The sequence below is a fragment of the Tenrec ecaudatus genome, chromosome 1 (genome assembly GCF_050624435.1).
Source record: "Tenrec ecaudatus isolate mTenEca1 chromosome 1, mTenEca1.hap1, whole genome shotgun sequence".
Taxonomy (NCBI): Eukaryota; Metazoa; Chordata; class Mammalia; order Afrosoricida; family Tenrecidae; genus Tenrec; species Tenrec ecaudatus.
In genome coordinates this window covers 306,679,842-306,699,704 of record NC_134530.1, presented here as the reverse complement: position 1 = coordinate 306,699,704, position 19,863 = coordinate 306,679,842, and the positions used below count along the sequence as shown (strand labels likewise).

At 39.5% G+C, this 19,863-nt stretch overlaps 1 pseudogene; it reads left to right on the top strand.

Annotated features, from left to right (window-relative positions):
* Positions 1-14,510: 14,510 nt before the first annotated feature.
* Positions 14,511-15,268, top strand: LOC142441152 (peptidyl-prolyl cis-trans isomerase FKBP3 pseudogene; annotated as a pseudogene).
* Positions 15,269-19,863: the final 4,595 nt, after the last annotated feature.

Below are 19,863 nucleotides of genomic sequence, written 5' to 3'. Positions count from 1 at the left end.
AAGTTGAAAGCAATGCTTATGATATAATGCACCTCAGAATCCATAAGAAATTACAATCTTGCACTATGTGGGTTCATATTTAACCTTCCCCCTGTGTTATAGTATGAGCTTAAGAATGAAAGATGAGGGCTAGTGCCCCCTGCCCCTAAAGCTGCTTCCTCAAATGTATATAACTTTTGACTAAATAAATACCTAATTTGTGCTATGAATAATTATTCCAAAATCTCCAAGGTTAGTATTTTCCTTACATTTAAATTTTAGGCTGTCTGCTTGTGAATTAACTGAGTAGGAAGGTGAGGGATTACTAGGGGGAAACTGGCTTTATCTATGTAGTAAAAATAATTTATTTAGCTGGTTAAAACATATATTTAATTCTCTCTACTTGAAGAACTATTAAGTTCAATCTTTGAGCAGTGTGATAGACATGCTATGCTTTGAGACATACGTGAGCACATCAGAACTGTGTGAGAATATCAGAACTTTTAACTTCTAACAATTGAACAGTGATCAGTAGCCCACCTTCACAGCAATCTATTATTTAACCTGAGAAAGACAAATTCTTACTACCGGAAGTAAAAATAACATCCAGAAGGTTTCCTTAAAGAAAAAAGTCTTTAAATTTGTTTTTGAAAAAGGATAATTCAATACCATACGTGTGTGGGTGGTGTGTAAAAGATGGGTTTTGTTTGTTATGCCATTTCAAATGCATTTCCTCAATACTTTGAAATGTGCAGTTCAAACTTGGGCAATCATCCAATAGTGTGCACATCCACAAGGTTAACTGAATACAGTGAGTCAAGACAGTCATTTCATGATGGACTTCAGTGATTCCTCTGGAATTGGTTTTCCAAGAACAGTGATTTGTTCCTGGTTTCAGCCATTGGCCAAGAAGGACTGCAAGGGAAAAAGACACCTCTTCAAAATGTGTCAGGAATAGTGACACCACTACAAGTCCACAGTGTCTGAGCAGGTGCAGAAGTGAATAGTATTTATGGATGGGCGTGTTAAGTAGAATTGGGTATGGGTGATTGCGTCTAACTTCTGAATAAAACTTGAAATCTATATTAAATTTCATTGATTTTTTATTTAAATTAAAACTTTAGTTCATATAAAACTTTTTATTCCATTGGCATTTCCTGAATACAAAAATATAGCTAGAAAGGAAGACTTTTCTGCAGAGATGTATAATATGTATTTAATGTTGGACTTCAAACAGAAAATGAGAAGAATCAGTCCAGAAAGTGCAAACTTTCATTCTTCCACCTCCAACAAGTTGTTTTCCCATTTCAGACAAACTACTTTTTTTTTATTTAATCATTTTATTGGGGGCTCATACAATTCTTATCACAATCCATACATACATCCATTGTGTTAAGAACATATGTACATTTGTTGCCATCATCATTCTCAAAACATTTGCCTTCTACTTGTGCCCTTAATATCTGCTGCTCATTTCCCCCCTCCCATCCCACTTCCCCCTACCTCATGAACACTTCATCATACATAAATTATTATTATTATTTTGTCATATATTACACTGTCAGTCTCCCTCCTCCTTCTTCTCTGCTGTCCCTTCCCCAGAGAAGAGGCTATACGGAGATTCTTGTAATCAATTCCCCCTTTCTACCCCACATTTTCTCCACCCTCCAGGCATCGCCACTTTCACCACTGGTCCTGAAGTAGTCATCTGTCCTGGATTCCCTGTTTCCAGTTGCTCTCTGTACCTATGCACATCCTCTGGTCTAGCTAGATTTGTAAGGTAGAATTGGGATCATGATAGTGGGGGTGGGAGGAGGAAACATTTAAGAACTAGAGGAAAGTTCTGTCTTTAATCGTTGCTTCTATGCAACCTCACTGATTCATCTCCTCCCCACAACCCTTCAGTAAGGTGTGTCCGGGTGGCTGCCAATGGGCTTTGAGTCTCCACTCTGCACTCACCCACATTTTCAATGATATGATTTTTTTGTTCCTTGAAGCTTGATACCTGATCCCTTCAACAGCTCATGGTCACACAGGCTGGTGTGATTCTTCCATGTGGGCTTTGTTGCTTCTGAATTAGATGACCACTTGTTTATCTTCGAGCCTTTAAGTCCCCAGATGCTATATCTTTTGATAGCTGGGCACCATCAGCTTTCTTCACCACATTTGCTTATGCACACGTTTTCACATCAGTGGGTGCCCACCTTCCTGATACGATCACTGAAGACAAATGTGTGCATATGGAAATGTGGTAAAGAAAATTAAAGGCTTGCAGGTAAACAAGCGGCCATCTAGGAGAGAAGCATCAAAGCCCACATGGAAGAAGCACACCAGCCTGACTGACCACAAGGTGCAGAAGGGACAAGTTATCAGACATGAAAGAACTGAAAATAATATCAATGGATGGCCACATCTACTTTCTAAGAGATATAAAACACTTACATGACTGTGCTCCACAGAGAGGCCCCGTGGTGTCTGCTTCACACCCCGAATGGAAACAGATCTTGGTTCAGCATTGGCTCAACAGCCTGTAGTTCTCTCAAGTGCTGCCTGTGTTGTCACTGCCAATTCCTGACTTGTGTTATGGGAACGGATGACTCCCAGGACTCCTCCTTCTTGGACATGTGACTTCAGAGAAGGATGAAACCTGTCACAAGTCTCACCGATTTTAAATAATTTGCAAATAGGTGTTGATCCTGGAGAAATAGTACACAAAGCAGTCTGTTCATTAGAAGTTGAACTACCAGCCTTTCTGTTACCCGACTGGTTAACTATTTGTATGCCAGGGACTCCAATTCAGAAGAAGAATGGAATACATTTGCCCCAAATTGCCTGGAAATTCAGATTATCAGAAAAGTATCTAAACCAACAGACTGCATCCAACTAGCCAATTAGTTCACTAAAGTGCTAAAGATAAACCCAGTTGAGGAAGCAGTTGGGCAATTAGACCATGTGCTGGTTGTTCTAGCTTTTTCTTTTTAATTGAACAAGATCGCTTATTGTGTAATTTAAGAAACAACAGTTATATAATTGCAAAAAGGATATGAACATTTAGCAGCAACAAAAATCAGGTGTGCAGTGTATCCATGCTTTATATCACTCCTCCCTTGAATACTTTTAGCATTCCTGAGAGTACCATCAATTCTGAATTGGCTTGAATCTGGATTAGACTTGTAAAATCTTTTTAAAAGAGTAAATGAAATGGGGGATGGGCTGGGGTGGGGCATCATTAAGATTATGTTCTATCCTATACTTTGACCCTGGCAGGTGTGAGTCTGCTTAAAAATGAAAAAGAAACGCACATGCAATCACAATAACGCTTATCCCTGTGCACAGTTTATAATTATTTTCAGCAACAGACGGAAGCTGTGTTATGAAGAAAATGCAAAGCAGAGGAAAAAGCTGGGGGCTTTAGGGACTATGTAAGGAAACAGTGGTGACACAGGGAAAGAGGTGATTACAACATTTGCATCTATTCCAAAGTTCCTATGCCCTGCTCATGTTCCTTGAAGAGCCTCCGGTTGGAGAAGGCCAAGGGCCGCCCAGCCACCCTTTTGTGTAAAGGATAAAGCGGCAGTACCACATTAAGCCACCTCTTTGACCAGCTTCAAGCTGCTGTGGGGTTTGACAGTTCTAAGGACAACGGAGCACATGTACTTTATGATATCCAACATCAAGTGAAAAATAATTGTTTTTAATCTCTTTTAATACAACCCAAAACCTTTATAGAAATGTGGGCTTCCATCTAATCCTTGTCAGTTTCCTTAAAGGAACTGAGTGATGGAATCAAACAAAACAAGATGATAAGCACAAACGACTGCATTTTAAACACGATGCATAACTTTTAGGAGTCAGAGATGCTTGAATGTCTCTCTAAAAAAATATGTTGGCATCAAGGAACAAAAATCACATCCTTGAGAATGAGGGGCAGTGTGGAGTGGGGACCCAAAGCCCATCTGTAGACAACTGGACATCCCCTTACAGAAGACTCGCGGGGAGGATGTGAGCCAGTCAGAGTGCCAGGTAGAAACGATTAAACATACAACTTTCCTCTCATTCTTTAATACTTTTCCCTGCCCCCTCCCACTACCATGGTCCCAATTCTACCTTACAAACATGGCTAGACCAGAGGATGTACACAGGTACAGATAAGTACTGGAAACACAGGGAATCCAGGACAAATGAACCCCTCTGGACAAGTTGTGAGAGTGGCGATACCAGGAGTGTGGATGGAGGGTGGGATAGAAAGGGAGAACTGATTACAAGAATCTACAAATAAACCCCTCCTGAGGGAGAGAAAACAGAAAAGTGGGTGAAGAGAGATTTCAGACGGTGTAAGAAATGACAAAATAATAATTATTTATAAATTACCAAGTGATCATCAGGGAGTAGGTGGGGAGGGAGGAGAAAAATGAGGAGCTGATACCAAGGATTCAAGTAGAAAGCAAATGTTTTAATGATGATGGCAACAAATGTACAAATGTGCTTGACACAATGGATGTTTATATGGGTTGTAATAAGACTTGGATAAGCAACCAATCAAATGATTTTTAATCTGTTATAAAAACTGTAATTCTTTGTACAACCACAATGGAAATTGATTTGGCAATTTCCAAAAGAGATGGAAAGTGAGCACCCATATGACCCAACAAGCCCCCTACTGGGCATATACCCAGAAGAGGCAAGAAACAAACCGCAGCCAGACATCTGTGCTCCAATATTCATCGTGGCACAGTTCACAATTGCAAGGAGTTGGAAACAACCCAAATTTCCATCAACTGACGAATGGATTAAAAAACTGTGGAGCATCCATACAATGGAGTACGACGCATCGCTAAAAGCAGTGATGAATGCATGAAGCATACCGATGCATGGGAAGAACTGGAGGAAATTATGCTAATTTAAGTAAGGCAAGCACAAAAGGACAAGTACAACATGAGACTGCTGAGGGAAGCTTATTAAAAAATGAAAAGAAAAGAAAAATGCAAAGGGAGCACAGAGAAAAACCTACTGCATACAAACACTCCAGGGGTGAGGTCCAGGTGGTATGGCAGGGGCCAGACTAAATGCAGGAGTACATATGGTAGCCAACTAAAAAGGGGGGTGGGGGAGGAAAAGGGAAAAAAAGAAAAGAGATGGGTGTCAAGGGAATTGGGCACTGACCTGCCCAATGAGAGGGTATTGTTTGTGTCTCCATGTGGAAAGAGGAACCAGACTTAAATCCTGTGTTCCAGGATGCTAATGCAGCATGGAGGCATAGACAGGGGAGCCATTGGAGGGGCCTGAACACTGGGCCCCCATACCAGCTACCTGGACAACTGCCCCTCCCCCCAGAATAATTTACTTTAGAGGACAGCACTGAAGCTGCAGCTAGCAGAGAGAGGCATATCTGATTAGAGCACACGGGAGCAGATTAAGAGGGAGGAGGAGAGAGTGGACCACATCATGATCCACCAGGCCATGGGGACGATATTCCCAATTAGAGCAGCCAGTTGACAGAAAAGACTGCATGGTCGGCCCCACTATGAAACATCACAGCTCCTCAATGACCCATAGCCCTCTAGGGGACAACAGTAAAGACACAGTTTGGGAATTGCACCCGATTGGATGCCGCCACACCGAGACAAAACATTACCAGGTGCAACGGAACAGCAAGGGAATGGAGTGGCGAGGTCCCCAGGGAATTCTGAAGGTGGACGTTGGGGCCAGGGCATGGTGTCCCAACAAACTGGACTGGAAAACACTCTTAAAGGCCAACAAGCAATCCGTGAATAACTACAAGCTTTTCTTTCTGTGCTTTAAGTTGTTTTTGTCCTTGGTTTGTTGTTGTTGTTGTTGTTTTGTTGGATATTGTTGCTTGGTCTTGCTCTGTCTTGTTTTTGTGCATGTTATTATCTCCGCAGGTCTGTCTAAATAAGATAGGCTAGATCAGCAATTGGAGGAGAAAATGAAGGGACTGAGAGTTCAGGGGGACATGGGAGACGGGGAGGTGGGGGGAAGCGTAGTGGTGTTAATAAACCCAGGCACAAGGGAACAACAAGCGATCCAAATCTGTGTTGAGGAGGGTGTAGGAGGCTTGGATGGGCATGATCAAGGGTAATGTAACTAAGAGGAATTGCTGAAAGCCTGGTGGGGACTGAGCATGATAGTGGGACAGGAGGAAAGTCAAAGGAATTAGAAAAAGAGCTGGGAGGCAAGGGCATGCGTAGAGGTCTAGATAAAGTACATATGTAAATCTATTAATATATGAGGATGGGAAAATAGATCTACGTGCATATATTTATATGTTTAGTATTAAGGTAGCAGAAGGACATTGGGACTCCACTCAAGTACTCCCTCAACGCAAGAATACTTACTTGTATTAAATTGGCATTCTATGATGCTCACCTTCCCGACACAACTGCTGAAGCCAAAGCAAGTGAACAACCAAATGTGGTGAAGAGAGCTGATGGTGCCCAGCTAGCAAAAGATATAGTGTCTGGTGTCTTAAAGGCTTCAAGGTAAACAAGTGGCCATCTGGCTCAGAAACAATAAAGCCCACATGGAAGAAGCACACCAGCCTGCGTGTCCATGAGGTGCCGAAGGGATCAATTATCAGACATCAAAGAACAAAACCTCATATCATTGTGTGCTCACCTCCTTGATACGACCACTGAAGACAAATGGGTACATAAGCAAATGTGGCAAAGAAAGCTGATGGTGCCCGACTATCAAAAGCTATAGCGTCTAGGGTCTTAAAGACTTGAAGGTAAACAAGCGGCCATCTAGCTCAGAAGTAACAAAGCCCACATGGAAGAAGCACACTAGCCTGTGCGATCACAAGATGTCAAAGGGATCAGGTATCAAGCATCTTCATAACAAAAAATCTTACCATCATGAATGATGGGGGGAGTGCAGAGTGGAGATCCAAAGACCATTTGTAGGCTCCTGGAGATCCCTTGCAGAGGGGTCTCAGGGAGATTAGCCACTCAAGGTGCGATGTAGCAACGATGAAAAATATAACTTTCCTTTAGTTCCTAAATGCTTTCACCATCCCCCAACTGTCATGATCCCAATCCTAACTTGCAAGTCTAGCTAGACCAGAGAATGTACACTGGTTCATATGGCAACTGGAAACACAGGGAATCCAAAGCCGATTATCCCCTAAGGACCAGTGGTGTGAGTGGCGATACTGGAAATGTAGAGGGAGGGGGTGTTGGAAAGGATGAATTGATTTCGAGGATCTACATGTGACCTCCTCCCTGCAGCATGGACAACAGAAAAGTGGGTAAAGGGAGACTTGGCACAGAGCAAGATATGACAAAACAATAATTTGTAAATTATCAATGGATCTTGAGAGAGTGGGGAGGGAGTGGAAAAAATGAGGACCTGATGCCATGGGCTTTGGTGGAGAGAAAAGGTTTAGAGAATGATGAGGGCAACAAATGTACAAATGGGCTTTACACAATTGATATATGTATGGATTGTGATAAAAGTTGTATGAGCCCCTAATGAAATTATTTTTTTAAGTCCACATGGGAGAATCACACCAGTATGTGTGACCACGAAGTGTAGAAGGGACCAGGTATCAGGCATCAAGGAACAGAAAATCTTATCAGTGTAAGTGAGGGTGAGTGCAGAGTGGAGACCCAAAGCCCATCTGTATGCAATTGGACATCCCCTTACAAAAGGATCTCTGTAAGGACATAAGCCAGTAATAGTGCAATGTAGCAATTATGAAACATACAACTTTCCTCTAGTCCTTAAATGCTGCTTCCCCTTCTCCCAGCCCCCACAACCACTATCATGATCCCAATTCTACCTTACAAATCTGGCTAGATCAGAGGATGTACACTGGTACAGATAGAAACTGGAAACACAGGGAATCCAGGACCGATGAACCCTTCAGGACCAGTGCTGAGAGTGGCAATACAAGGAGGTGAAGGAAAGGTGGGGTAGAAAAAGGAAACCTATTATAAGGATCGACATATAACCTCCTCCCTGCAGGATGGACAACAGAAAAGTGGGTTAAGAGAGATGTTGGACAGTGTAAGATATGTCAAAATAATAATAATTTATAAACTATCAAGGGTTCATGAAGTAGGAGGGAGCAGGGCTGAAGGGGGGAAAAGTGAGTTGCTGATACCAAGGGCTAAAGTAGAAAGCAAATGTTTTGAGAATGATGATGGCAATAAATGTACTTGACATAATGGATGGATGGATGGATGGATGGATGGATGGATGGATGGATGGATGGATGGATTGTGATAAGAGTTGTACAAGCTCCAACTAAAATGATTATAATTTATCTTTAATTTTGAAATGAAATAATGAATACTTCAAACACCCAGTTGACACTCTTGGGTGAGTGCTGGACTCACCACAACATCAGGGATTCAAGGCCACTGATCATAAGGTCAGTGGGTCAAGGCCATCAGCTGTTACAAGGAAGAAAGATGAGGCTGTCTTCTCCCATAAACATATATAGCCTGGGAAACCCTGTACAGGGTCATTGAGTCAGAATGGACTATGTGGCAGTGGATTTTTGTTTGGGGGTATTTCAACCATATAATATCATACCAGTAATAACCACATTCTGATTATCAAATAAATGTTCTCTGATCAGATAGATAAATAAAGTACTTCTAATACACACCTCTGACCTCCATGCTCTGACATTCAAGGTCTTCTTGCCTATGACAACAACAACAGCAACAAAAGTTCAATCTTCAAAGCTCTAAAGCAAAGCAATGCTAAACTCACCGTCATCAAGTTGATTTCAACACACAACACCCCTATCGAACAGAGTAGAACTGTCCCAGCAGGACCGTTTCTAAGAATAACTTTTACCGGAGCAGAAAGCCTAGTCTTTCTTTCAGAGTGGCTCGTAGTGATGAGCAATGTGTAACCACTATGGTATCACCCAACAATGAGATAATCTTAATTATTTGCTTCTTTATGACCACCTCTACCCATAGCCATCAAGGAGAATGCAATAGACAGCAACCCTATGGGACAAAACAGATGTGTTCATGAGGGTTTCTGAGACTGTAAATCTTTAAGGATAAAGAAAGCCTCATTGTTTCCCACAATGCATGGAATCAACCCAAACTTTATAGACAACTTCAACACATCCATAATAAAAAGACAAAAACTCCAATTTAAAATTAGCCAAAAGACATGAGTCGAAGAAAATATTCATCAAAATGTCATTCAGGTTGCCAGCAAACATGAAAGAATGCTCACAGTCATTAGCCATTAGAGATGCAATCAAAATAACAATGAAAACAAACAAACAAAAAACATTGTTGAGAATGAGAGGAGTCTGAGCAGAGGCCCTAAATCCATCTCTAGACAATGAGACAACCCCTGACAAAAGGGTCACAAAGAAGGGAAGATTCAGTCAGGGCTCTGCAAAGCATCGGTGAAACACACAATATTCCTCTGGTTACTTGAGGCCCCCTCACCCACCATGCTCAAGAGCCCCGTTCGAACTGGAGTTTTGTAGACAACTTTTGGAGCTGGAGGAACACTGGTATCTGGTTTCAGAGGCTACACAGGTAGCCTGCCTTTAATTGCTGGCTAGATTTATGTGCATGGATACAGATAAGAGATACGAGCTCACAACACATGGAACCCAGGAACAGGAATGGGAGGAGTAATACCAGGAGGGGAGGGGGAAGGTGAGGAGAGGAGGGGAGGAAGAGGGAACTGCGATGATACATACATAGCCACCACCACCACCATCACCACCAAGGGGACGAACAACAGAAACCATGGGGGAAGGGAGAGAACAGCCCGTGTAAGATATGAAAATAATAATCATTTATCATTTATCAAAGGGTCATGAGGATTTGGGAGACGGGGGGGATAGAAGTTGATATTAAGGGCTCAATTGAAAGTAAATGTTTAGAAATTAATAATGGCAACATAGGTACAAATATGCTGGATACAATTGATGCCTGGATTGTTGTAAGAGCTATAAGAACCCCCAATAAAATAATCTTTTTATAAATATATATGTATTTTTTAAATAAAGCAATGAAATATCATCTCACCCCAGAATCAGTAGCTAAGTCTAAATAAACTGCAAACAACAAATGCTGGTGAGTGTGTGGAGAGACTTGAACCCTTATACTTCTGGTGGGACCATAAGATGGTGCAGCCAATGTGGAAAATGGTATGTCAATTTCTCACAAAGTTGAAAATAGGAATATCATGTGACCCAGCAACCCATCTATTTCATATGTATCCTAGAGAAATAAGAGCCATAACCTGTTTGGGCCTGAAAGGTCGGTTTTTCTAACAAGCAGTCATCTCAGTAAGCCATCTGGGTCCACATGGAAGACATTGGCTACCTCTACCGTTCCTTCCTCTTTGTTTCTAACTTTTGTATTGCAATAACCAATAACTAAAAAGAGGACCTGATGCAAGGGGCTTAAGTGGAGAGCAAATGCCTTGAGAATGATTGGGGCAGGGAATGTATGGATGTGCTTTATACAATTGATGTATGTATATGTATGGATTGTGGTAAGAGTTGTATGAGTCCCTAATAAAATGTAAAAGAAGAAAAGAGAAAAAAATGATTAGGGCAAAGACTGTACAGATGTGCTTTATACAATTGATGTATGTATATATATGAACTGTGAAAAGAATTGTATGAGCCCCAATAAATTGTTAAAATTTAAAAAATAAAAAAAAATTAAAATTAAAAAAAAAAACAAAAAAAAAACCAATAACTATTTTGGATGGCACGTTTGATAAATTTCCAACAAAGTCTTTGGTAGAATTCTTCAATTTCTTCATCACTATCTTGTGTGGTTGGTGCATAAATCTGTATAATAGTTGTATTGATTGGATCTGCTTGAAGTCAGAAAGATATAATCCTATCATAGCATTGACCTCAAGAGTGATTTTGAAATGTCCTTTTTGATATTGAATGCCATGCCATTCCTCTGGATTGTGTCTCACTGACAGAGTAAATCATATGAGTTTCATTAGACCCTCAGTATCTGACAATGTTTCAAAGCTGTGAATAGGTTTTCAACATCTCTTTCCTCCAAGTGGGGAGCCAGTTCCTTCTTCATTGTCTCTTCATTGTCTCTTCCACTGAAACCTGCTCACTTTAGGTGAGCCCATTGGCATTTGCAATACCAGTGGCATAGCTTCTACCAGCACAACACACACATGCCACCACAGTAACTATATGGAATAGAACACTTCCTCTTTCTTCCTAGGAGGGTATGGTGGTCTCAAACGGCTGTGCTTAGCAGCTCAATGCATAACTACTGCATCACCAGGGCTCCTGGTTATAACAAAATCTACCACAAAAGTTTGACCTTAAGGAACAGAAATTTATTTTTGGCAGAATTTATTTTGCCTGAATCCAGGGGCTGGTCGAGGGGGTGGTCCTTGGAATATCTAGGCTTAGAGACAGTCAAATAATTTCACAACTGGTTCACTGCCCTCATGATCATATTAAGTATAGAAAAAGATACACCAAAAGCTAATTTTTGTTTCATATGTTAATACTTATATAAGAACAATAAAGGAGGTACACAATATGTACATTATGTTATAAGATTTTTGAAATATTAAAGAAAATATATTACATAATAGCTGGCAAAAACAATGCAACTGTTAAGATATCTCCATATTGCTTCTTGATTGGCATCCTCACTTGCAATATTGTTTGTTTTTATCCAAACACCATCAGCTGTGTGATTTATCCATAACCATTTTTTCACTATGGGAGTAGGATCCCATTCCTTTAGAGGTAGACCAATTAGACAATAGTCATTAAGTGTGATATAATAGAAACAGAAGACTTCTGTTCTCTGAACATATTATGTTCATCTTGGAAAAAACCCTCTCGGCTTCTGCTGAACTGATAGCAAATGTTCTAACAATATTTTTTGCTCTCTGAGCACTTTCAGGGATTTCATAATTCACTTATAATATCTTGTGAGAATTTTCAGCATGACAGGAAGTTGAAACAAATGACGGACTGCATGTTACCCTCTGGTTGTTTGACACTTTTTCCCTATGTTTTATGTTGTTTACTGAAACTACAAACATAAAGGAGTGAAAATGTAATATTTCATCAAAATATAATCAATTCTATGAAATGAATATTACAAGCATAGTTCTGTCTAATTTTATACATATATAGACAGAATTACATTACTACAGGTGCTTATAATACTCTCTGTGCACTTTAACCTTTAAAAAAAGTAAGGAGTTTATATCTATGATTTCTATGTTGGGCGGTAGCCTAAGCAGTATCATGTTGACTCTGACAAGAGTTTATAATTTCAACACTTACTTAATCGGGGGCTATAGTTTTATCCGTAACTAGAAACAGTTCAAATGTCCTTAAAAAGTAGAATAGATGAATGGTGGTGTGTTTATATAATGGAATTTTAAACAACAATGAAAAAACAACATACCACTGACTTACATAACAACATGGATGAATCTGAAAGTGTTAAGAAATTGACTTTGCACTGTGTGATTCCATGTATGTAAAGCTCAGAGTGCTTCTTAGAGCCAATAATGGGAAGACTTTGTCTTACATGTTTTGGACATGCTATCAGAAGAGACCAGTCCCTGCAGAAGGACATCAAGCTTAGAAAAGTAGAAAGGAAGAGAAAGGAGAAGTCTTGGTAAAGCAGAGAGGCAGCAACAAAGGGAAAGGCCCTCAAGGAGATGAACTGACCCCATGGCTGCAACACTGGGTGGAAGTTAAGAAGGATGGTGGGGAGGGTGCAGAACAGGCAGGGTTTCTGTTGAGCAGTGAGGGTCACAACTGACTAGATGACAGGAATGTGAACAGCCTTGCTATCAAGGAGATGGACTGACCCCATGGCTGCAACACTGGAATCACAAAATTTGAAAAAAGGATATACATGATAGAAATTAGAAAAGTTTTCATCTTTGAGGGGGGACTCGGCAGAGTTTTTAATCTTTGGACTGTGGATTGACTGGGAGGGGGCATGACATAGTGTGCTTGGATGTCTGAAGAGTTCGTTTATCTTTTATATTTTGATTAAAACTTTTCCCAACAGTTTTACTGGCATATAATTCACATATCCTACAAGTCAATAGTTCAGTCAGCTCAAAAAGAGGTGTTCAACCATCATCACAATCAGTTTTAAAACATTTCCTTTATTCTTGTACTCATTGTTATTAGCTCCCCGTTTTCTTCTAGCCTCCCCTGCCAAACCTGCAAGGAGGTGTCAACTAAGTTCATGTGGAAGAAGCACACCAGCCTGTGTGATCCAAGGATTGTAAATGATATAATCCAAGTCTAAAGGAGGGAATAACATCAGAGGTTAAATTGTGAGCACCTGGTTTGCGGAAGGCTACGAATGACAACGGAAGCCCAAAATCCGTTTGCAGGGCTCACACATAGATTAAACCTTTGGTGAATCCCCTCCAATCATAGTTGAGGAATGTGAATAGCCTTGTAATCAGACAAAGAGCACTATAAAATTGATTATGGCAGATGTAATTGAGTCAAAATGTAATCTTTGATCATTTCCTCTCCCTTTTGACCCATTTATTTATTTGTTTGTTTGTTTATTCTTTTCACCCATTTTAAAGCTGTTTCACATTTCTTTCTAAAGGGAAAGGAAAATACACATGGATTAAATCCCTGAGGGATCTCCTCTTACCGTGGACCAGGAATGTGAACAGGCTTGCTATCATGCAGAACAGAGTGTCGCAGATGCAGTTAGGCTAAAATTTACCACCTTATCATTTGATCTCCCTTACCCTCTCTTATCCTTAAATGTGTTCTAGTTTTTAATATTTTCTGCTTTCTTTTCTTCCTTCTGTTTTTTTCCCAAGACATTTAATTCACGTATCATATTCAATTGTTCAATCATATCAAGAAGAGTTGTACAAACATTACGACAATCAATTTTGAATATTTCCTTCATTCTTGTACTCATCAATTTTAGCTCCCCATTTCCCCGAAACCTCTCTTGCCATGCCCCCAAGGAACAATTAATCCAGCTACTGTCTCAATAGATTTATCTATCCCGAATTTCATGGACAGAAAAGCTTTTTTTTAGAAAAACATTTTTTAAAAACACCAAACAACATAAAGTAAAACAGATGAAGACCTCAATCAAAAAGGAAGCAGCAAGTATTTAAAACGAGAGCAAATGGAAGTGGACTCTAAGGGAGATCAAATGTACCCATAGTGGGGAAGTGATTATGCATCGGGCTGTGATCCACATGATTCAGAGTTAGAAACCACCAGCAGCTCCTCAGCAGAAAGAATGGGGTTTCTACTCCTGTAAAGTTACAGCCTCAGAAACCCACAGGAGGTCACTATGAGTCAGCATTGACTCGATGGCAGTCAGAACATCAAGATAAATGGAGAAATGGTTGAATTTGTCAATGATTTTTTTCTTGCTTAAAGAATAAACTATCAATGCTAAGTAAATGTCTAGAAAAGAATGATAGCAGCATATGTACAAATGTGCTTGATGTAATTGATGTATGGATTGTTATGAGTTGTAAGAGCTCCCAATATGGGCGCGGAGGCACGGCGGACATGGCGGCTGCTGTTCCCCAGCGGGCCTGGACCGTGGAGCAGCTGCGCAGCGAGCAGCTGCCCAAGAAGGACATCATCAAGTTTCTGCAGGATCACGGCTCGGACTCGTTTCTTGCAGAACATAAACTATTAGGAACTATCAAAAATGTGGCTAAAACAGCAAACAAGCATCATCTAGTTACAGCCTATAACCATCTTTTTGAAACTAAGCGTTTCAAAGGCACCGAAAGCATAAATAAAGTGTGTGAGCAGGTGAAAAATGTGAAGGTTACTGATGACAAACCCAAAGAAAACAAGTCTGAAGAGACTCTGGAAGAGGGTCCACCAAAATATACAAAATCTGTTCTAAAAAAGGGAGACAAAATCAACTTTCCCAAGAAGGGCGATGTTGTTCATTGTTGGTATACAGGAACACTACAGGATGGGACTGTTTTTGATACGAGCATCCAAACAAGTGCCAAGAAGAAGAAAAATGCCAAGCCTTTGAGTTTTAAGGTTGGAGTTGGCAAAGTTATCAGAGGATGGGATGAAGCACTCTTGACGATGATTAAGGGAGAAAAAGCTCGACTAGAGATTGAACCAGAATGGGCTTACAGAAAGAAAGGACAGCCTGATGCCAAAATTCCACCAAATGCAAAACTTATTTTTGAAGTAGAATTAGTGGATATTGATTGCATTGGCAGCACTTCAAGTGTAAGGACAGCAGCAACAATGAAAATTCCTGCCCTTGAAGAAACTATGTAACTAAAGCTGGTGACCATTATGTTTAAGGGAGGAGTCTACTGGTAAGAAGTTAAAACCTGTCCAAGACTTGATCCCCGACTTTTGAGAAATGTAATCCCATAGCCTGGAAATCTAAAGTATTTTACTACAACTCTGTAAAATATTGGTTAAAGAGAATTGATTTCCCTTTTACCTTTGCATTGTAAACTACAAAGCTCAATACAAACTTATCCACTATTTTGATCTGACTGTGATTTGTTCAGTGTTAAAATATTAACTCTTCTGATTAAGCCAATGAATCATACATACTTGAGAGTCACTTGTAAAAATATTCTCCGGTTATTTCACCATGTGGATACATTTTGAATCTTTTAAATGTGTATTTATGGAGAGAAAACAAAAGCATAAAAAGACTTGGCATTAATAGTCAATTTCAGAAAAGTGCACCTCAAAATATTAGGTGGTTTCCCTGCCCCCCCCAAAAGAAGAATCTTAAACAATTACTGGATAAGTCTTCAGTTTTATTATAAAAAAGGTGATCAGTTTGATCAAAATGAAAGCTTGCTCACAAGTTTACACAAATATTCTAAATACAAAGTGTCCTGGGCAGGCAAAAAAAAAAAAAAAAGTGTCCTGAAAGAGCAATATATTTTCAATATGATTTTTGTTTTATAAGGGATGCAAACATTCTATTTTCTCATTTATAATCTATATTCCAAGTCATAGTTTTTAATAGTGTACCTTTTCAGTAATTAGATCAAAATTCAATGCAAATATAACAAACACAGACAGACCAGTTGACAGCAAAGGTTAAGATTCCATTTTTCTGTGGTTTGTTTTTTTTAGAGGTAAATCTTTAAAATCAGCCCTTACGTTTTCAGAATCTTGCTACACTGACATGATTTGCAAGTCAGTTTTATTTTCCTACCTTTAAGGCTACAAAACTCCATTTCAAATGCATTCAAAATTATTCTAGACACTCAATGCAAAAATTAAAAAAATAGTTCTCGAATAAAAGTAAAATTTTATAAATGGTAGGAAATAGTATGTGTGGTAAGCCACTAATGACATTTTCCCTGTTACTAAACAAATCATTACAAAGAAACAGGGAAGACAAGTGTCAAGTATGGCAAGCTATGTTTACATCCCTCACAAAAAGAAAAAACAATTTTCGTACTTTTCACCACTCCCTCTGAAATGTGCATCTTCCCATCAGGTAGGAGGAGGAGGATAATACTGTCCATAATTCCAAGGAGTCTGATAATTGTACTAAAAGGAAAAAGGGAACAAGTTAGTATATGAGAAAGATGGCTGTTTTATATACTTATTTAAGGCAAATAAATATGTTCAATAAAAAAGCGTTTGTTTACTGTTAAAAATTTTAAAGACTGATTCACAAAAGATAATAAGCATCAGTAGTATACTATTGATTTATGCTTCTAATATGTGTAAACAAAGCGTTTCAATTATATTTATGTGGACTCACTTGATACCAGGCACTGTAATTATATGCAGCTTGATTTGCCTGTAAATCACCATCAATCATCTGTGTAGATGATGAAGTTGTATCTTCTGTGTGTGCTTTCTTTTCTTCTGGTTCTTTAGATCTATAAATAAAATACCAAAATGGAAACTCAAAAAAAAAAGAGAGCCCCCAATATAATGATCTTTTGATTTTTTAAAAAAGGTGTTAAAATTGAAAAGTAACTAAATTAGGCTAAAAATATAGGGAGAAAAACAAGCAATGCTCATGGAAGCAACAGTCAAGAGATCAAAAGATGTGATGCAGTACGTAAATTTGCCTCACAAGGCCTCTTTAGAGAACTGAAAAGCACAGATGTTACTTTAAGAACTAAGGTGTGCCTGGCCCAAGCCATGGTAGTTTCGGTTTTCTCGTATGCTTGTGAAAGTTGGACATTGAATAAGGAAGACCGACAAATTTATGCATTTGAATTGTAGTACTGGCGAAGAATATTGAAAATACCATGGACTGCTAAAAGGGCAAATCCATCTGTCGAGGAAGAAGTTTGACCAGAGACCTCATTAGAGGCAAGGACGGAGAGACTTCAGACTTTGGACATACTGTCAAGAAAGACCATTCCCCAGAGGACATCATGTTTCATAAAGTGAAGGGGTAACAAAGTTGGGGAAGGGCATCAAAGAAATGGGTTGACACAGTAGCTGCAACAAGGGGTTCAGGCATAGGAACAATTTGAGGATGGTGCAGGACTGGGCAGCTACTGTAATCACATGTACCTTGTCCAGGTCTTGTGGTAAACATAAGAACTTAATTCTACTGAATGGCTATCAGGAATTTCATATTTTAATATTAGCAGTCATTTTTCACCACAGTGACTAAATTATTTTACATTCCCATTGTTCATATAAAAAATATTCCGGTCACTTCAGTCCCTTGACAGGAGTGAGTATTTTAAATCTTTCTAAATGTTCGCCCTTCTGGTGAGTGTAAGGTTGTATCTTATTCTGATTTAAATTACATGTCTCTGAGGACTAGAAATCTTACTATATACTTCTCAGCAACTTATTTTCTGTTATGAAGTATGTGCTCTGTTACACATTTTAATTAGACTATCCATGTTTTTCTTGCATTGATTTGTAAAAGTTCTAATCTCTTCTCTTCTATTGATTGTCTTGTGACTCTTAAAATAAGGTAATTTCCAAAAGTTCTTGAAACACTACCGCTATGTTTCTTCTCATTTCCTGCATCTCCCCCCCTCCCTGCTCTTGTTCTTAATTCCCATCCTTCTTCAGTAATGCCACAGCTATCCTAGCTTATTGACATTGCATATGAGTATTAGAATTATTTGTCAACTCTCTGTAGGTATTTGCTCTTAGGATGCTATTGTAAATGTTGTTTTTAAAACTTCACTCTGTGTTTGCTACTGATTTATATAAATATAATGGTTTTGTTGCGTTTCTCAAAACCATTTTATTGGGAGCTAATACAAATATAATATTGCTCTATGGTTCAACCACATCAAGCAGTGTTGTACAATTGCTGCCACAATCAGTCTCAAAACATTCTCTTCCTTCCTGAACTTGACATCAGCTCCCTTTGTTTTTATTCCTGACCTTGTTTCTAGAAATGTTGATAAATTACTTAATTAGATCATTGATTTTGCAACTCCTGACCAACAATAAGTCAAATTTTAGTGTGTAAAGTATGTTTTTGTTACCCTAATTCTAAATCTTGTTTACATTGGAACAACGACAACAGTCACAATTTTGTCTGCCTGTGTGCATGTATGCCTGAATGTATTCTCTCTTTACGTGCCAAGCTTGGTAACTTAGACTCATAAAAACTTAACCCTGGGAAAATCACAGATAAGCACAGACCGAAGACTCTGCACCGACCCACACTCTGTTCACCAGAGGTTCTCAACCTTCCTAAGGCCGCGACTCTTTCATAGAGTTCCTCATGTTGTGGTGACCCCCAACCATAAAAATAATTTTGTTGCTACTTCATAACTGTCATTTTGCTACTATTATGAATCTGGGTGACCCCTGTGAAAGGGGCATTCAACCCGCAAAGGAGTCACGACCCACAGGTTGAGAACCGCCGCTGTAGATGATCAAGTGTGGGCAGATGGCTTAAGCCTTGAGCACAGCTGGGGTTGATTTGTTAGGGAGGTAGGGCCTCTGATAGCTCCTTGAACATCTTGCTGCTGCTTCCAAGCGCATGTCTGTTACACTCAAAAAAATTCCATTTAATGCTGAATAGAAATGTAGGAAGATTGATGTATTATTTCAATCAATGCTGTTTCAGCTCTTCATTATTTAGCATATTCCTGATGCATAGTTGAAACAGACACAGTTTCACTCAGGAACTGGCCACGTTCCTATCCGGATTCCCTCATGCATGATGTGAGAGCTGCCACAGTGCATTCACCTCGGACAGCTGGCCACTAGGTTGGCACTCAGCTGCTCCACAGGGATAAAGATGGGGTGCTGCCTGGAAAGACTGACTCCCTCAAACCCAAAGGAGTACTTCGGCTTTATGCTATGGGGCACTTTGGCTTTGTGCTATGGGGTACTATGACTTATGCAATGTCTTCCTCTGGGATGAAGCTGTTCAAATGTTCTGCCTTAACTTGTGTGGGTTTGGCTGGTAGTGTACTTCTAGAAATTTGCTCATTCCAGGTTTTCACATAAATTGGAGTATAGTTCTTCATGGTATTCTATGATCCTTTTTCATTCAATTAGGTCTGGTGTGACATCATCTAGATTATTTCTTATCCATTGTATCTCTCTTCCATAAGATTATCTCTTATCCGTTTTATCCTCTCTTCCTTTTCCTTTGCTGAATTTGACAGTGGTTTGTCAATTTTGTCCATCATTTTGACGAACCAACTTCTAGTCCTGTTGGTTTTCTTTTTTTTTTTTCCTGTTGCAGTCATTTCTGCTCTAATTTTATTGTTCTCTTTCTGCTGATAGCTGTACACATTCTGCTGTTTTATTCCTACTTGTTGGAAGATGCCGGGTTAAGACTTTCGCTTTAGTCTTCCTTAAGGATGTATGAGGATGTTGCTAAAATGGGTCCTCTCTTTTTTCTGTGTCTCACAGATTCTGATATATTGTGTTTTAAATCTTCTTTT